This window comes from Ctenopharyngodon idella, chromosome 1 (genome assembly GCF_019924925.1).
Source record: "Ctenopharyngodon idella isolate HZGC_01 chromosome 1, HZGC01, whole genome shotgun sequence".
Taxonomy (NCBI): domain Eukaryota; kingdom Metazoa; phylum Chordata; class Actinopteri; order Cypriniformes; family Xenocyprididae; genus Ctenopharyngodon; species Ctenopharyngodon idella.
This window is the reverse complement of record NC_067220.1, coordinates 26,547,721-26,567,543: the sequence shown is the minus strand read 5'-3', so window position 1 is coordinate 26,567,543 and position 19,823 is coordinate 26,547,721. Positions and strand designations below refer to the sequence as shown.

Genomic DNA, 19,823 nt, shown 5'->3' with positions numbered 1-19,823 from the left:
TGCTCCATGCAGATGTAATAAGAACTAAATGTTTCATTGATATATAACTGTGATAAAGTAGAATATACAGTTGTGCTAACTGACCCTTTGTGTTTTTTGCAAAACTTTGAGGCAAAAAAAATCATGAACTTTGTAAATTTTGGTAAAACCAACAACTACTCAGACCTGCTCATTTAAACATTCTGCTAACTGTAGACAAAGTTAAAGGGCACCTATTATGCACTTTTTTTTACAAGATGAAACATAAGTCTCTGATGTCTCCAGAGCGTGTATGTGAAGTTTTCGCTCAAAATACCCCACAGATCATTTCAAAACACTGCTTCGGAGCTTTACGAATCGAATCAGTGATTTGGATCTCTTATCAAACGGCTAAACTGCTGAAATCACGTGACTTTGGCGCTCCGAATCACTGATTTGATTCGTAAAGCTCCGAAGCAGTGTTTTGAAATTGGCCCATCACTATATTGTTGAAAAGTCATTATTTTGTTTTTTTTGGAGAACAAAAAGTATTCTCGTCGCTTTATAATATTAAGGTAGAACTACTGAACTTGCATGAACTGTTTTAAATATGTTTTTAGTACATTTATGGATCTTGAGAGAGAAAGCACCATTGCTGTGAATGCAGGCCTCACTGAGCCATCGGATTTAATCAAAATATCTTAATTTGTGTTCCGAAGATGAACGAAGGTCTTACGGGTGTAGAACGACATGAGGGTGAGTAAATAATGACATTATTTTCATTTTTGGGTGAACTAACCCTTTAACTCGTGTCTAACCTCAACAGACTGAATTAGCAAAACTATTTTCAACGATTTTCATGTCAATGAAGGATCCAGAGCACATCCACCTATTATATACATAAACATTATCCACCAATGGCAGTTTGAAGGTCTTAAACAGATGACACAAAGGAAAGTTCACACTGGCAAGATGTTTTGATCTACTGAATCAAACTCCAAAAACACTTTTGGTTTGGCCAGATTTTGTTAGAAAAGATGTCACACATGTTCGTTCTTCAATTTTGCTTAAAGTACATTGGGGCATTTAATCAAAATATGGTTACATGCAAAAAAGGTCTGGACTAAACCTTCACTGTCCTTGTCCTCAATAAGTCTAAAGCCACATTTGCCATCACCGCATTATCATTATCTAACATCACATCCTTGATGTGTACACTGGCGCAAGGGCTGAGCAACATGTCACTCACATGAATCATCGCAGCAATCAGCAAACGACAATATCCTATTAAAATTGTTTAAGTATAAACAGTGCCTACTGCTTTCGAGTACCTTGTAATTGTAACATCTTAAGTACTTTGCATCAGTGTACTGTGTGTATATAAAGCATATGTTTTATGTGAATACTGTGCATATTTGTACATTATTTATTCCATTTCTGTATGTTTGGGAAAAATGAAAAGCAAGTGAATTTGATTTGTCCAAAAACTTTGTGTTTGTGACTATGGCACTCCAGACACCTATTTCCAGTATTGCACACCTTGCAGTCTGTGTGCAATGTTCTCCCACAGTGCCTCCACAGACAATGGGGAGCATTTGACTATCTGATATATCTGTCCTCTTTTGCACTTTATGTACAGCTGGACTGTGTGGCATTGGCCAGCTGCTAACTCTGTGAGGGCCTGTTGCATGGCAGGGTGGAAACACAGACGTAACAGAAGTCTCAGACCTGTCTCTGGCAGCTGAGAATGGCACGTCCATCCCCCCCAAAAAAACAAACGTGTTGCTGAGAGCTGGGCGGCACATTGTCGCACCCGACGTCAGCCCATGACCTTTGACTTCAGATGGCAGCTGGTTTGGTTACAGTGTTGAAAAGAAGGCGCCCATGCACTGCAAGTACAAGTGAAGCAGGAGGAAGGTACTTGTTTGTGACCAATAATAATCCCAAACACGCCAACCCAGTTTATTTAGACGCCAAAGGTGAGGGAGCAAGTGAGAACGTGGATTTAACACAGCCAGGTCACCTGAGAGCCTCATGTCACTGAGTCTTAACATCTGAGTCAGACTAGACATACTTTAGGTTATTTTTAAACATATTCTTTAGTCTGAACTCCAAAAAAGCCATTTACACTTGTTGTAAGCTTTAGACAGGGAATATGAAATACACAGCCTGTCATCGGCGGATCTCTGAAGATTTCAGTCATGAAATAAACAGTGAATACTGATTTTTTTTTTTTTTTTTTGTGAGATCATTTCTTTGCGTAATACTTTGATGTATTACACATCTACCTGTAACCATTCAGGTGTTAAAATTAGTATTTTGGTCAATTAAAAATATGAATGTCCACGAAAAAAAAAAAAAAAAAAAATTGTTTAAAACACACCAGCCAAGTTCTTAGAAATGTACTCTTTGTATCTTTGATTCTATCTGGGACTGATAAATTGATACAATTATTAACTAAAAAAATCCTATATATATATATATATATATATATATATATATATATAGTTTTTTTCTTATTTAGATATATTTTAAAATTTTTGAATTCAGCATAGTATAATTTCAGCAACTGGGAAAAATACATCTTTACAGTAACTGCAAACATACACACCAACACTCCAAACAAATTTCCAGAAACATTCCAGTTTGTTCACCATATTAAACACAGAGCTGTCTAGAGCCTCCAAGGCTTCAAATGGTTGCACTCATTCCAGGCATTATTCTCAAAAATCCAGCTGTGATGTCAGAATGCTAAACCTTCATTAAATTCTGTCTCCTAAACTTCCATCATTCTTTCCAACCTCACTTCCTATCGTTTCTTCTTCTCAGACATGTCTGTACTTCCAATGTTTCCTCTGAAAAGACATGTACTGTACACAATGGATGTCTTTGTCGAGCCAATTTTCCTGTTAGCTTGGGGATAAAAAAGTGGCAGAAAAAAAAAAACAAGCACCCAGCTTCCTGCAGACATTTGTCATGCAAATGTTTAACGAGACATTTCAGTCACCTCAGAACATTATTTGAATTTCACATTATTTGTTATTGTGCATGTAAACAGAAGACATGCTAGTGAAAACCAAATTATTCACCTTTCCTTTAACACAGACAAAATATGTACATCACAAATTACACACCAGCAGTTCCAAACAATGTCCGTAAAAGGGGTCCATACTTTGACAGTGATTTTCTGGATGTAGAAGAGTGGCCTACCTTTGGTACAGTGTTGCCCTTTCAGTCTGTTCAAAGTGCCCAATAGGTTAACTTATTGGCCTGTAGAAGGAAGGAGAGAGGGAATATAAGCTTGTGTATAGATAAAAACATGTAAACATTGGCGATTAAGAAGTAACATGCAACTACTATATCATTATATTTATTGAAATGCCGAGTGTTAAAAGCAGGGCAAGACTACTGTACTGCACACAAATAAAGCTTAGATAAACTGCATTATAACCTGCTCCAAAAAATTGGACAGGGCAGAAATCATATGTGAAATTGAACAATGTAAAAGCACCCATTTTATTACTAAAGCAAGCAACACTATCCAAAATCATCAGTAGATGAAGTTTCAGAAGAAGGCAGCTAAATAACAGTGTGAATGTAAGAGGAGTAAGCGCAAATAGAAGTGAAAAGTTACATAAGATGAGACAGTGTCTCCATATCACTGTGATTGGCTCATTATCCTGTCAAAGTCATGATGCTCATCTATTACGTTCATAATCTATAAGCAAATCCACATTAATGGTAAAAAAATAAATAAAATTGACTTAACACAAAACAATCAGAGTGAGAAAAATCAAGATATTCCCATGATCTTGGAAGGAAGCCTGATTTTATATTATATTTATAATTCTTATTCAGTAAATCACAAACAATGTGGGGCCTTAGAGTCAAAAAGGTTGAGAACTACTAGAACACAACAGGTAATCAACAGCCAGTAGTAAATAATTACTGTAAAAAGCAAATACTATAAAAGCTACACAATTTTTTTTTTTTTTTTCTTCACAAAAAACGGGACATTGATGTGACCTGTTTTTTTTTAATAAATGTTAATATTATATTATTATTGACACTCCCAATTGAAAGGTAAACTGTGTACCAAAAGCTATTAACACAGATATTGAGTACATATCAAAAGAAACTAGAACATGAATTTAAATTAGACTAAAGAACCTCAAACCCAGAGCAGGGATTTGCCTCATCATTTCAAAAGTCCACCACCACATGCTGCTTCTTTCATAGAAGGGATAAAGAGAAAGAGGTTTACTTTAATTAAAACCAAACAGGCATTTTAAACAAACAAATATTTTCCCAGACAACGAGTCATAACCCATATAATCCCTTTCAAATTGAATTACAAAAAGTGTGATAACTCAGTTGTGCTCATTCGTCTTGCTCAAGAAAGTCATAACACACAACCTGTTATTTGCCCTCAAAACCTTGACATACACACATCTCAGCTGATGAGAGACAAAAGTGAAGAGTATGAAAAGGGGTGTGTGTCCCGACCAAAGAAGATCACAGCTGCACACTGAGGCACAACTGTGCCGACCGTCTGTCCACATGGCAGCACGAGACGCTGCGTGTGTGCCGCATGACAAAGCAGTGGCTCACCGACCTGCAAACCATGTGGTGTCCCTGAAAAAGACTCCCTCATTAGATCTTTCTTTAGACACTTGGGGTGTGACTCATGTGTGTTAGACATACGGAAGAACACAGTCTCTCCACATTCCACCAACAGTGCTGAAAAAAACAGCTCCCTGATTAAATATTGTCTTTAGTTGTTGAAGTTGTTCAAAACTGAGGAAGGAGTGGGAGTATTTGAATAGTGAGTCATTATAAAAATCCCCTTATCACATGTGACTTTGGTTACCATGGTAACAGAATCAGTAAGAAGCCTTCTCAGAGTCTACACTGGTCAAACACATGGGAAAGATACAATTTTATCTCTAAATAAAAGAAAAGCAACTTGCTCATAGTGATGTGAAGGGCTCACACGGTGTGCTGACACACTGTCACATTTACTTATTTTACTGCATGTTCACCTGTATGGACATTTTGAATTTCAAAAATAGGATTATTTTCTCAGAAAGTAGTGATACACCAAAACACTGATTTTCCCCAGAAACACTGAAACCTTTAGTTGAAAACCAAAACCGAAACACTGTCACATTTACTTATTTCAACTTCAAAAATAGGATTATTTTCTGTTAGAAAGTCTCAGAAAGTAGTGATAGTAAAATTATTATTATTTTATTTTATTTTTTTAACAGAAAAACTGAAACTTTTAGCCAAAAACCAAAACTGAAAACCAATTTTCTGTAATTAAATGTGGGAAACATTGTAACTAAACTCTCTTTTTGCTGTTGTTCAGGCTGTTGTGTTCTCAGGTGATAAATGAAACCAGTCGTAGTAAAGTTCTTCACAACGAGCAACTTCTCTACATCTGAACACATTTTACATATTGGTACTCTAACATTATTTTTGTTCATGTTAAAGTGTGTCAACGCTGCTGACCATTTTTCCTGCTGTAGCTTATCTGCACGCTGTATGAACTAAACAGATTCTGACACAGTATGTGCTTGGATATATGTGTTTGAGAGAGTGTTTGTTAGCTTAGAACTGGGACAAAATAAATCTTAAAATTCTCCCTTAATGACTAGCTAAAACATTCTAAGACTGAGTTCAACACACAAAGACTGTTTCCTTCGACTGAAGCAGATTTAAATACTTACACACAGAATTTAAACACCGACTGTAAACACCGACCGAACGTAACTGGCTCTGACTTGGCGCGTTTGGGCATGATCAGTCGTAAGTATCAAATTACATTCATAATCGGCCTTACAATCGTTAAATGTGTCCCTGGCTTTAAATGAAAAAAATTCACCTATTCATCTATTTTCACCAATCTATTTTCTAAATACATGTTATAGATCTTATTTTGAACAATTCATCTATTCATATTTTATTTTTAAAACATGTTTGACCTTGTAATGTTTAATCAAAATGTGATAACTGGATCTTCTGGTAAAAACAACTTCTCTCTGATAACACATGCAGGACTTCTCCAATCATTTTTTTTTTTTTAAACCCCACCCCTGCAAGCTTGTGTTTATCTGCCCCCACTTTTGAGAGCAATGCCCCCATCTCAAAATCCAATCAACAACCGATGAATAGAAACAAGTTCTCATCCTACATTTTTTCTTTGTCGATAATCTGTTACAGTCAGGGGTATGTCATAATACAAAAGAAAAGATATGTTGCTATTTTTGTTTTACTGCGACTTTAACACAACCAAGTAGTAAAAAAAAAAAAAAAAAAAAAAAAAAAAAACAAAAAAAAAAACAAACTATGAAATCATCACCCAGCTGTCAGATGGCCTGGGTTCCTGTTTGATAGGAAAATGACTTTCAAAACAAATCTGCAGCACCATGCATCTGTTTTTCAGTTTATCTTCACTTACACAACATGAAAAACATGTATTTATTGGAAGATCAAGAAAAGGTTTAAAAACCATCTTTTTACGACCATCTTTTTACACAAAATAGGCTGGTAAGTACAAAAGACCATCAGTATAATGAAGAAAGAAAAGTACCACAAAAACAAAATCCAGATGAGTTTCACATATGACTGTCATACACTGTCATAACACATAACAGATATTGTGTGACAGAAAGACAGAGAAATGACAACCAGGTGTGTCCATCAGCATTTAATGCACAGGGCACAAGCACAACCCAACGGAAGACTATGCAGAGACTTCCAGTGCGAACAGGAAATGGGGAGTGAAGTGCCACAGAACAGAAGCCAAAATAGTAGAGGTGATGTCAGAGGAAAACCCCAGCAGTGAGATTTTACCATGAACTGGCTATTGTTACTGAGTGGACAGACCAAACAGTGTCCACACATGGGGATAGAACTGCACGACATTAAAATGAAGCTTGTAACAGATACTGCATGTCCCACGCTAAATGGTAGGCTACAGTTAAATTATAAGCTCAAACTAACCCAAAATTGCATTTCTTTCTTCCCTCTCTAGGCAAGTAGACCCAGATGCACAGATTCTCACAAGCTCTCAATTAAAGATTAAAATAATGTGTGTTAGTCAAGGTTAACACATTAACAAATTAAGCTCCTCTGTTCTACTTGTCTCTAGTCCAGAAGAAGAAGAGAAAAAAAAAAAAAAAATATTCATAAACTGCATCAAATGTACTGCTCATGACAAAATAATGAATAACCCAGACAAGAAGATAGTTGAGTGGCAAATTAATCATGTTTTTTCATAATTTGTCTTTGTCTGGTATTATAATGATTTTCTAGTTCAGAATATGTTCAAAGTTTGTATAAACAGACGTGTTGGGGAAATTTGCCTACTGAAAATGTAGTTTAACTCTGTTCAAATGAACAAAATCAAGGAAATACTTCGCTTGAATAAAGATTTTGCTGAATCAGATTTAAAGTTCTAAGACAGGAAAATTATCCATTTTTTCACATCACTAGTACTAATTGTGATTATACACTTGATCTTTGGTGATAATAATATAACGCATAATTTCTAGTCTGAGGACTTGAACAGCTCTGAGTAGAATGTCACTGGTTGTCATCTCATGATTATGGCAATTATGACATGGCGTGACTGCAGAAAAACAGCATGTAACACACTGCATTAAACGTGACATTCTGAAATAATAAGACTGAAATAGTATTTTGTAGGGCTGGGTAAAAAAAATATCGATTTCTCGATTTTAATCGATTCTCATTTTTACGAACCGATATCGATTCTTAAATCCCAAGAATCGATTAGTCTAGTCTGTTTTCAGTTGATGAATGAGCAGAATATGTAGCGCCTCCCATCCAATAAATCACAATAATCTTTGTGCTTTGTTACTTTTGGTATGAAACAAAGTCTCAGATTTCAAATGACGTCCATCTTATTATAAGATTCAAAAAATAAATACCATTTTGGTGCTGTTTAATGTGGCGTGACAGATCGATGTAGCGCCTCAGTTAAAGAGAAGCGGCAGCACGGAGCGCATGTGAACATCCTCTCCTCCACTTTAATACCAGTTATAGCGCGAAATAAACATGACTAAACATCTGAAGGTATGTTAAAATATGCAGTACAACTTACCGAAATCCGTATCATGTCTCGTGTATTATCAGTGTTTCAACCTCGAAAGACGTCAATAAAACAGCTTGTAAACAATGTCCCGTAACATCACATTTACCTCAGAAAAACATATTCAGTGACCATAAACTCATTAGTCAACTAGAAAAATGTACTCTAGAAAGCAACATTCTGATAAATATAGCTATGCACCGTTACATATAATTTTTAATGTTCTTCAATATTTAATGCATGTTTGAATAAATCAGTAATGACAGTTTGTATATAAATAAGTTAATTTAACCTTAAATATTATTATAGTAGTACCAACTGACTTACATGTGTAGTTTACAGCATTAGTTGAGAGAATTTTCTCCTCTAGAAAATTTGCCATGTACTGTAACTGAAATACTACATCCAAAATAAACGATATTGAATCGAAATCGTAATCGAATCGAAAGCATGTGAATAGTAATCGAATCGAATCGTGAAAATTGTGTCAATACCCAGCCCTAGTATTTTGTTATAAAACGTACTCCAATAATCTTATCTTATTACAACTTTGAAAACTTTTTTTTTTAATTTTTTTTTTATACAGTGTAATAGCAAATAAATGTGGTAATGGTGTTAAACATATTAGAATAATTTACCATACATTTACCATATCAAACCCGAAGTTTGAATACTGAATGCTGACAGTTTGTCAGGTCCCATCAGCAGACCTCAACAGAGAGAAAATGGAGAAAAACGGGTACTAAGACAACATAATGGCTTTTTGAGAGCTAAATGTAAAAGAGTGAACATCTCTCTCTTTCCGATATTCTCCAGGGATGTCCTAATGCTAGGTTATTGATTAACTAGCCTCGACTATATCACACACACACACACAGCAGACATGAATCAGCAGAAAGGTTCAAAATGGAGAATACAATCTTATAAAAGATTTATAGATAGAAGAGCACATATATTTCATGAGTATGCATGAGAACATTCCTAATATGTGAGCTATCAGGAGTAGTGCACAAAAAAATATTAACAATACTTTAAATATTTAACAATAGAAGACCTCAGACAGTCTTGTTAAACATTGTAAACCATCTGGTTTATGTGGACAATCAATACAAATGATCAAAGTCAACATGAAACAGCAAAAGATATTAGCATTGACTGTACGGCACTTATGCTGACAGAAATATCTTAGATAGAATAGTTAAGTGATCTGAATAATCTCCCGACCATCCTTTAATGGGACACCACTGATCTGATATATAACAGTGATATTTATAACAACACTGTGGAGACCAAAGGATGAGAATCTATTAAAGGTGTGAAGCCGGCCCACTCTCTATCTAACGCATGTTATATAAACATGTGGCCTCCTTTAAGTTTGCACTGTGATCTGGATTAAATTAATTCTCCAACCCCTGGTTTTACAGACAAATCTTAAGCCTAGTCCCAGACTAAAATGCATGTTTGAGCTGTTTTAACTGAAAGTAACTTACGCTGACGGATCTTAAAATATGTCAGTGCCATTGTTTTGTCTCAAGATGCACACCAGTAAAGTTTTTTTCTAAGGCACATTTATAAAAGCCACTTAAATGTCCTAATTGAACTAAGGCCAAATCCTGGCTTAATCTAAGCCCTGTTTGTGAAACTGGGCCTATAAATTCTCAATATTGTGTCATAAAGACACACTGTTAACTGCTAAGTTTTCTCTACAGCCACAAACAGATCCTCTATGCTGTACATACACACGGTTTGGGAATTTAAACAGATGGAATATTCCCACAGTGAGGGGGGGTTTGATGAGGTCCCATTCCAGCTCCTCCAAAGCTACGAAATCTTCCATGATCTTCCACAATGACCACTCGCCATACATTTTTAAGAACCTGTCAGAAAAGACAGCTTGCCATAATTTTGCTTAAGTCTTTCCAGATTTTGATACTGGCTGCTGTCAGTCCACTACTCTTTGGACTGCTCTGCGCACAACTTTGAGGAAAACCAGTCAGAAAATTGCGTGAGCCAAAGCTACACTGCAGAGTAAACCAAGGATGGGTCACATCTAACAACTGCCTAGTAGTTGATTAGTAAGGTTGACTAATTTATTTAGTTTTTTTTTAATTTATAAAAATTTAATTTTCATATTTTGGTGCATTATTGCTCTCAGTGGTGCATTATTTGCTCTCATTCTATTAAGTTTTGTTGTTCTCTTTAATTTTATTAAGTTTTGTCTAGTTTTTGTCTACAAAAACATGTCTTTTGTTCACACAAATCATGTTTAGTCGGGGTCAGATGATCCAAAAATCAGTCTGATTATACAGGGCTTCCTTAAGGGATAGTTCACCAAAAAATAAAAATTCTGCCATCATACTCAAGCCTTTCATTCATCTTTTAATAAAACCTGTCAGATTTCTGTCCCTCCACTGAAAGCCCATTCCACTAATTTGTAGCTAAAAAAAAGTTCATAAACACATCGTAAATGTAATCCACAATAACCAAGAGGTTTAATCCAAGTCTTCTGAAGAGACACAATTGCTGAAGCCCCCCTAAATAGGGCCTAGTTACACCCCAGGTGGCCACAAAGAACCGCAGAGTGCCAAACAGTGATGCTGACCTGGAAACAGGCCTGAGAGTTTCCTGTCTGGCACATGGGAGTGTAATTGGGAGCAGCCACACAATAAAACGGCCATAATGGGCAAAAGATTAACAAGAGAGTGACTAGTGGTTTGGAATCTACCAAGAATGTGTGTGTGTGAGAGACACTGAGAACCACTCACCTTTAATTGATTCCATGTAAGGGGCATAAACCTACTTGTGTACAAAGTGAGCCTGTGACAGTGACAATGCCAATCCTTGACTCATAACCTGTCTGAGCCGTCACGAACTTGAATACCATCCCAGTGCAGATACTGCTGAATAAATGCAACTAACTGTAACAATCAATGTAACTGTTTATCAAAATCTAATAATTACATATTTCAAATGAGGGGTAAAATCTGATAACAAAGGTTCACCCAAAAATGAAAATTCTGTCATCATTTAACTCACCCTAATGTTGCTGCAACCCCATAAGACTTCAGAAAACAAATGAAGATATTTTTAATATTTTCTCATTGTTTTTGTCAATCCACTGAAAGTCCACAGAACCAGAATTTTCACACTTCAAAAAGTATATGTATCAAGCAGTCTTGAAGAGACACGATCACTTTATGATTAACAGACTTGAAGCCCATCTTTGCTCGCCTGACAAGCAAAAACAGACCTTATTTAAACCTCATGTTCTGAAGGTGAACGGAAGTCTTATGGGTTTGGAACAACATGTCTGGGAGTAAATGATAGACTTTTTTTTTATTTTTGGGTGAACAATCCCTTTAACTATACAAATCACAGACTCTTTTAACTAAAAAGCAGGATTTCTGGTCCAACAGCTGCCATATTGAGTGCTAAGATTTCTCACATTCACAAACATGCTATATATATAATATTTTTGTTTAACGACAACAGCAGGACTTCAGAAGTATCTTCCTGATAAGAACAGTAAAAAGTTAAATAACAAAATGTCAACAAATCAACAAAATAAAAACTACACAAGGCATTTAAGATTATTACAAGAAAAAAAAAACTAAATTTAAAATACCCTCAGGTGACTTTTTTTTTATTATTTATTTAAAAAAAAAAAAAAAAAAATCAGTTAAACATCAGTAAAACTGCTGTCTATTTACATTAAAAACTGTGCAACTTTTGCAGTTAATCTTGTTTGACCCTCACTAACAGTTTGTTTTGATATCCTTTGAGGATGGATTGAGGATGGAGTTAAAGACTTTATTAATAAGGTCAGGCCCTCCCAAAAATCCACAATCTGTCACCCATACTCAAATCTGAACCTCTCTGATAGAGCCTGTTTCTAAACACATGCTATATCTAGTCCTACCCCCCAAAAATCAATTGTGAATCAATAGAAACCACAAATGGCAGTATACTTAGGTTTGGACTATGTGTAATTAGCTTAAGTCTAGACTAGAAGTAGTTTTTATCTGTGAAACCAATTTTATCTGGAGGAAAACCAAGAAACCAATGAGATTAGATGACTGGGGACATTTCTACCTCCATTACAGGGACACACAAACCCAGCCAGAAAAGTCAGCAAACAATAAAGGGACCTTCAACCGTCAGTGCCCACGTGTTCTGCCAGCTCAAATATTCTGAATGACCCTGGATTGTTTATGTAGCTACATGGCTGTAAGATCACACTTCACCCCTTTTCCATGCTCCATATGTTACACAGTACCCACAGTGAGGTATGAGCTTGATAGGTTTTAAATGCTGTAATGCATAAAATCAATGAAATACCACTTTTATGAGAAAGCTTGAAAGTATAGTTTAAAATTCTGGATTAGACATTCAGTTCTCTTACAGCCTCATTCAGTATCAAGTAGAGACTAAGGAAAAATTAGACTGTCCTAGAAACTTCCAGCCAAAGGTGTAAAGATATTAATATCAGAGGTGTATGAATTGCATATTCCAAATAAGTGTTTGCAGATTAAGCTTACATTTATAGCTAGCTAACCAATTGAAATGAGTTCTTAAAATTATACTATAGACTGCTGGTACCATGGAGCAGAGAGAGTTAGTGTATGGAATAACTTCTTATAAAACAAGTCATGTGCCAGTGCACTAAAAACAGCACAAAAATGTCTAATTTACAAACATCAGTAAAGTGTCAAACTGTACAAGCAGATACTGTTTATATAATAGGCCTATTGAATAATTGGAATCTTCATTCTAAACATTTTGTTTCCTACAAATTAAAATTTTCCAAGCAACATATAAAAGCACTGCTTTCAGATGGCAACTGTATTTTCAATAGATGATATCCTAAACATATTAGAATGTGCAGAGGACAAATAAGCAATAACATTGCAAACATAAACTATTTAGCAACAAATAAATAACTGCATGAGGGCTGACATTTCACACAGCAGTGACCGGATATGCTCTGACCCATCTCGTTCCTCTCATTCATTCGCTCTCAGAGCAGAGTCATGAATTTACAGCTGACTTCAGGTCAGTTTAAGCCTTTTAAATAAATGACATCATGCCATATGAGCTAATGAGATGCTGTATTTGATGCATTACTTCTTCCCTTTGTCTTGCTCTATTACTTTAATTAAATCTTCTTTAATTCAGTAAATTTCTTCTGGTCTCTTTCTCTCATGTAAGCATACTGAATGAGAAAATTCTGTTCTGAGGGAAGGGAAGAAGACTCAGTGATATCTTTTCCAGCTGGATGAAGTAGAGCTGTCGTCATGGTGAGATCACTAATGTCATGAGAGGTCAAACATCATTGGGACACAGATGGAAGGGAAGAAGGAAAGTTCAGAATCTGGGAAACGAGCCACTTCATTTGTTCTTGCCAGACTAGCAAGTTTACTAATGAATTTCAAAATGGGTTGGACAAATACCTCATGATAAATTAGACAGTTTTTTCAGATTTTCAGTTTCTCAAGTCTTGAGAAGCTTATTTTATGGAACAAAATTAGCATTCTTTAGTATTTCAGCGTATATATGTCATATAGAATAATAAGCTTCTCCAAAGTCACACTGAAAACCAAGTTGAATGAATCAACAATGAATTAGCCGAAACAAGACAAAATAATCTTTAAAGGCCTAGATATACTCCTAGTAAAGTTCTTTTTCAATTTTCATTTAGGGGGGAAAAGTAGAAACACCTTTGCAGTGGTATACTGTTAGCAAACATCCTGACACCATCCACACTGCTGGGAGCGGCATTTAGGTGAATATGTAAATATGTGCTGCGCGCTTTTCTCTCAATAAAAAAAAATAAATAAAAATACACACAACAAAAATGACAGTGGTGAGAAAACAGCAGTTAAGAAAGCATTTGATCATAGTGACGTGGACATGTTTGCTCAAGATCTGTGATTCGGCACTCCAATCAAGACACCAACCTAATACGTAATTGCCATGGACCAGTGGTAGTTTAAAGATGTTTACCAGTCGCAGCAAACATTTAGGGAAAGTTTGCTCTGGCAAGCTGTTTTAAACTTCAGAAACAAACTTAATTTTGACCTGTGCAATTCAATCCATGTGGAATTCTCCAGCCTTTTGTGATTACAGTAGTGCCTTAGTTGAAATTTTCCAATGTTCATGGAGCAACTCACTAAAAATCTCCCCCATTAGATGAGATGGTCCCCAAGTTCTTTTGGAAAATCACTGGAATGAAATGTGGTCAGAGCAGAGGAGTCAGTATCTTTGTCAATACTTGGTCCAGAATGACAGGCAGTGTGTGGACACCTCAATAACATTTGAATCATCACAAAGATTCTAACTCATGGGGTTTTGCATTGTCAAGCTACAGTCTTCACCTGTCTGTCCAAATATACATTACAATGTGTAATTGAATACAACACTGAGGCTGACCGTTATTGTTTTAGTTCGACTCAAAATCTAACTTTAAAAATTAATGTAAATGCGCTTGCAAGTAAATTTTATTCGTATGATGCTATCCACAACACACATTATTTTAAAGCAGCTTTATTGAAATGCATAATGTTAATGTAACTTACTATACCATTAAACCTCTTTACACATGCTTTATCCTTGATCATTTGTTAAAACTATGTATTTAGGACTGATCCCATGATTTCTAGGTAATGATACAACGAATCTATTAATGAGGATGAATCTAATGTGTAGCTTAATCTGCTCTGCACATAAAAGTAATACATAAAGCCTGATTGAATCTAATTAATTCACAATTACACTGTAAAATAAGCAATTAATTTATAAGTTTAAGGATGGTAAATTAATTTGGTTTAAAAATAACAGTCAGGCACACACAACACAAAGGTTCTTTTAAAAAACACTCTGTCCAAAGAGACATGAGGTGAATTCACATTATATTGTTTTAAATACGGAAAAGAAAACAATAATATGTTTTATTTATTGAAATCTGTTTTTCTGTGCACTCTTTGCTAAACCAGTCTCCCTTAGTTTCTTAATCAGTTCTGTTTGGGAGTTAAAGTTGGGCAAATTACTTATGGGAAATCAGAAGTAGCTGAGTGTGACTCCGGTAAGCCTGAAAGCCAAGGGCCAAGTGCACCTGGTGCCAAGCATTTATACCAGCAGGGCATTCGCTGGCCTCCAGGTGCTCCAATTCGGTTCCTTGTAGTTGCTTAGGACCTATCTGGTTTCACTTTCCCTGGTGACTGTTTCACGGAGGGTTACAGTTCTCTTTGAAGGTTTGCCCCCTTTTCTGAGGGGGAGCTTTGGTAAAATAACACCAACTAACATCTGAGTCTTTTGTGTGGCCCCCAGCTCTTGAAAAAAAGTGCAGATCTGGGATCCAACTCAGAGTCTCCATTTTCTAAATTTTACACTTCTTAAGAGATCAAAATCAATATACGCAAAAGTCCAATAGCAGAATTTTTTTTTTTTTTTTTTTAAAGAAATGTAGCTGCAAGGGGCTGGAAATTATTTACTGTAAAAGTGCACCATGCATAGCTGGATTATCTCCCCCAAATTTGACATTAACTGTAAATGCATGTTTAGTTAAACAGATCACACACATAGGACTTCGATATTTGCCCCACTGAGATGCAGTAACAACAGCTGTTTTTTCATTCAAACTGCTCTGTCCACACTCATGCCCAGAGGACCATACATTTCCCTTCTCTACATGGCAGTAAACAAAGAACTGAGGAAAATGGGGAAATCATTGACGAAGTACTCATTTTCTTGAGGTCAACAATTCAAAGACTACATCCCACCTTCTACCCTATGAAAGATGTTGAATGTTGGCTACAAAAATTGAGACAGGTCTGTGAACAATAACATCTCAAACAATGTCCCCAAAGATCTTCATCTCATGACCCAGGTGAATAGGGGACAATCCCTGTTTAACAAATTCTCAATGACAGGAGTAACAAGATTATTCTTCTGAGGATAAACATCAATTATCTTAACTCCCTCTTTAACAGGAACATGGACATAACATAGTCCCAATTAAACGGCCCTTCATGGCTATGGATAAAGAATTACATTAAGAACGATGTTGAAAAACAGTTGGAAAAGGACGTGTGACAAAAACATATATGTCCTGAGTAACTGTAGCAGGACAATGAACACAGACTGGACACGATGGCCTAGAGCGCACGCGACACCAAATAAAAAACGGTTAAACATGTCGGAAATATTTACATAGACTGCACTTTCCCCCACTAAACTAAATAAACTGCTTTCATTCATTTATGAACCCTTTTTAAATATCGAATTTAAATGTACGGTTCAAAATCCAGAACTACATGCTAGCCTTCGGGCTCGACTGGGTGGAGACCAGCAAGCTTACAACATGTTTCAAGTGATATTCATTTTAAAGCGCAGAGATGGAAGCATAATTACAGTGCGTGGAAAAAAACAACTCCCTTCACCAACGTGGGGTGAAGGGGGCATTAAATTTATGGTCGTATGTTTTGAACACACCCAGGATCAAGCCAACATACAGTACAGCGTTTTATGAGAACACGTGACGGACTTTTTACTCTCCGGTGTTGTTGGTGAATACATGTAACACGATGAAATAACCAAAATGACACACTGAACAGACCATCTGCTGATCACAGATATACTCGGCCACACACCCAGAACTACAAGAGGCTTTCTTTGACTCAACTGGATATGAAGCCAAATGCATACAATCACACAAGCTTACACAGTTCTGCAAACTAACTACAACCCGGTCAGCGAAATTCATTGATTGATGATAGAGAGCTTTTGTGCACGTGGGAACTGTCCCATTGTCAAATGACAAAGATGAATTCGATCCCTTTCTTTATAGCGCTCCATGCCTTTTTTTGTCCAGGCAATTTTCTCATAAGGACATACAATAACAGCAGACAGTATAACTGAGCCAGTTTCTTTGGAGTGGGATCTTAGCGATTCCCAGCGCTTTCCTAATATAAACCCACTTTAACAGAACGCCACACAAGTTAAAGCCTATGTTTTTAAGAGTCTCAGACATAGCTAATGTGAGATAATAGTGGCCACTTACCAGCAGCGAAGAGCTCTGCAATTCTTCTATATAATAAAAACAGCCGACAATTATGTACAAGAGTACTTAAGGTAAATATCCCACGTCCCTGGTGGTTAATAGCGCCGTATATATACCAAAAGGGCAAATTATTAATTCGCCCGATTCAATCCTTCCAGTCTCCTATTGACACATTTCGGTTTCCTCTCCCATTCTCTCTCCCGGAGAACGGAGATTGCTGCGCGTTCCTCGCGTCCCGTTTCCTGTCCTGCCCAGATTCAGCGCTTGACCAATCAGCCGATCAAAAGGAGGTGCGTGGATCGCCCCTCTCTTCCCAAGAGCACACCAGCAGGCCGCTACTGGTGCAAGAGCACAATGGGCGAGAGGCTGCTCGCTGCAGAGCCAATGGGTGGAACTTGGCGTCCAGGTCCCCTTCGCTGGACGTAATGGGTGGAGCTAGACGGTCCAACCACACCCTAACCATACCATAACCCTAGGATCGCTAAACATAACTCCACCCATTAAGTCAACAGAGGTGGATTTGAAAAGCTCTATCCATTAAGTCTAGAGAGGGGGAGCTGGACGTCATTCGGCTCTGCAGTGAGCACCACTTGCAACGGGCAGCACATGTACTCTATGTATTATGGCACTGGACTACAGACGGTTAGAATAGGCTAATAAAATCCATGTTTTATTAGATAGTCACCGAGGATTAGCTCTGTCTTCTGAAGACCCGTTTTGCATAATTTAGACGCAGTCCTGATTTCTAGGACTCTTTGAAATTAAATTTTAGTTAATTTCTATTGTAGATTAAATATTCGATTTTCTTCTTAGTCACATGTGATAGGTAGATATGTTACATAGTAAATCATTTAATGTAAACTGTAAAAGACTTCAAAAACTTCGTTTGTTAGTTGGGTAATTTACTTGTTTTGGAGAACGAAGTAACGCATTAACTAACAGAAAGTGTAGTAACGTTCTCCCCCCAGCGGACAAAACAATAAATGCAACAGGCAGCCTTTTAAGTAAAAATGAATAAGAAACGATAAACTATAATACTAACCCATTTGTGCCCAAATTTTTCTGAATGATTTCATGCATATAGTCCTATTAATAGTGTCCTATGTGAACATGTTCTGCATTTATTTTCCCCAGGGTTTTTTTTTTTTTTTTCTTAAAAAATGTATTTGAATGTGCGGCAACTATAGTTGCCGGTGGGCATATATGTTGTATGCACCCCTCAATGTAAAATTTGATTAGGAGGATAACATTTATGCATCTAACTCAAAATAACTGCTTTCAACAGATCAACAGATTAATCAAAGTTGAAGAACATTCGATGTGAACACAAAAAAGCTGCATTTAGCTTATAATCTCTTGAATATGAAAACACATCAAACAACAAATCCGTTTGTCTTAAAGTGGTGGAACATAGTGCAGAACAAAGTGCAGCCATTAAGTTGCTCCAACAGAGCATTGTGAATCAAAAAGTTAAATTACATTGTTCATTAGAAAAAATTACTCCTATATGTGATCCTGGAGCACAAAACCAGTAAGAAGTCGCACGGGTATATTTGTAGCAATAGCCAACAATACATTGTATGAGTCAAAATGACAGATTTTTCTTTTATGGCAAAAATCATTAGGATATTAAGTAAAGATCATGTTCCATAAAGATATTTTGTAAATTTTCTACCGTAAATGTATAAAAAATTATTTTTGTGAATGGATATACATTGTTAAGGACTTCATCTGGACAACTTTAAAGGCAATTTTCTCAATATTTTGATTTTTTTTCACCTTAAGATTCCAAATTTTCAAATAGTTGTGTCTTGGCCAAATGTCCTATCCTAACAAACCATACATCAATGGAAAGCTTATATATATTCAGCTTTCAGATGATGTATAAATCTCAATTTCAAAAAATTGACCCTTATGACTGGTTTTGTAGTCCAGGGTCACATATAACAAACAAACAAAAAATAAAAAAACAAATAACAATATATATCAATATAAAATATTATGAAGGCAAAAGGCACTAAACAAGACCAATAACCTTGATTTATTAACCCATTAAACACAGTATACTCCATTTCCCCATGATATATGTACTTGCAAGTCATTTGCCCACTGGCAACTATAGTTGCCGCTTGGACTTTTGATATATAATATACAAAAAACTATAGATCTATTGTAAGATTTGTTTTGTTTGGATGATTCTAGAGACCCTCATGATTATGTAGATATATATATGTCAACAAAAAATACTTCATATTAACATGAAAATTACTTTTCTTTGGGGGGGTTTGCCTTCAGTATGCTTCCTAGAAGTAGGGGTAGGAAGATGACAGCCTCATGTCACAGGAAGGAAGTCAATACTTTTTTTTTGTTCTTGAAATCCTGTATTTGGTTGTTTTCTTGCATGTCATTGAGACATAAAACATGGAAAACATCTAGAAAAGTACTTACAAAAGGAAAATGACAGCTATACTCTGCGGCAACTATAGTTGCCGGTGGGCTAAAATGGGCTAATCTAAAACTATAATAAATAAAAATATAACTATATTAGTTGTTTTCTAATTATTTATTTCTAATAAATTATTTAATGAGGTAATATGTTTATGTAATTGATAATTAAAATATATATTTTTATTTTTACACATTTTTAATATAAATAATTTATTTGTTTGTTTGATTTTTTTAACTTTA

The 19,823-nt window shown here is 36.0% G+C and overlaps 1 protein-coding gene across 4 annotated transcripts in view; it reads right to left on the bottom strand.

Moving 5' to 3' along the window:
- The window catches only part of raph1b (Ras association (RalGDS/AF-6) and pleckstrin homology domains 1b), a 58,271-nt gene extending 40,765 nt beyond the window's left edge, over positions 1 to 17,506 (bottom strand). For 2 of the 4 annotated variants that reach the window (XM_051887687.1, XM_051887695.1), the window contains exons 1-2: positions 17,136 to 17,506; positions 3,169 to 3,228 (exon numbers count right to left, since the gene is read on the bottom strand). The gene's annotated coding sequence lies outside the window, so the exon portion shown is untranslated. The remainder of the gene's footprint in view (positions 1 to 3,168; positions 3,229 to 17,135) is intronic. The other 2 variants (XM_051887703.1, XM_051887708.1) reach the window with 1 other exon arrangement.
- Positions 17,507 to 19,823: the final 2,317 nt, after the last annotated feature.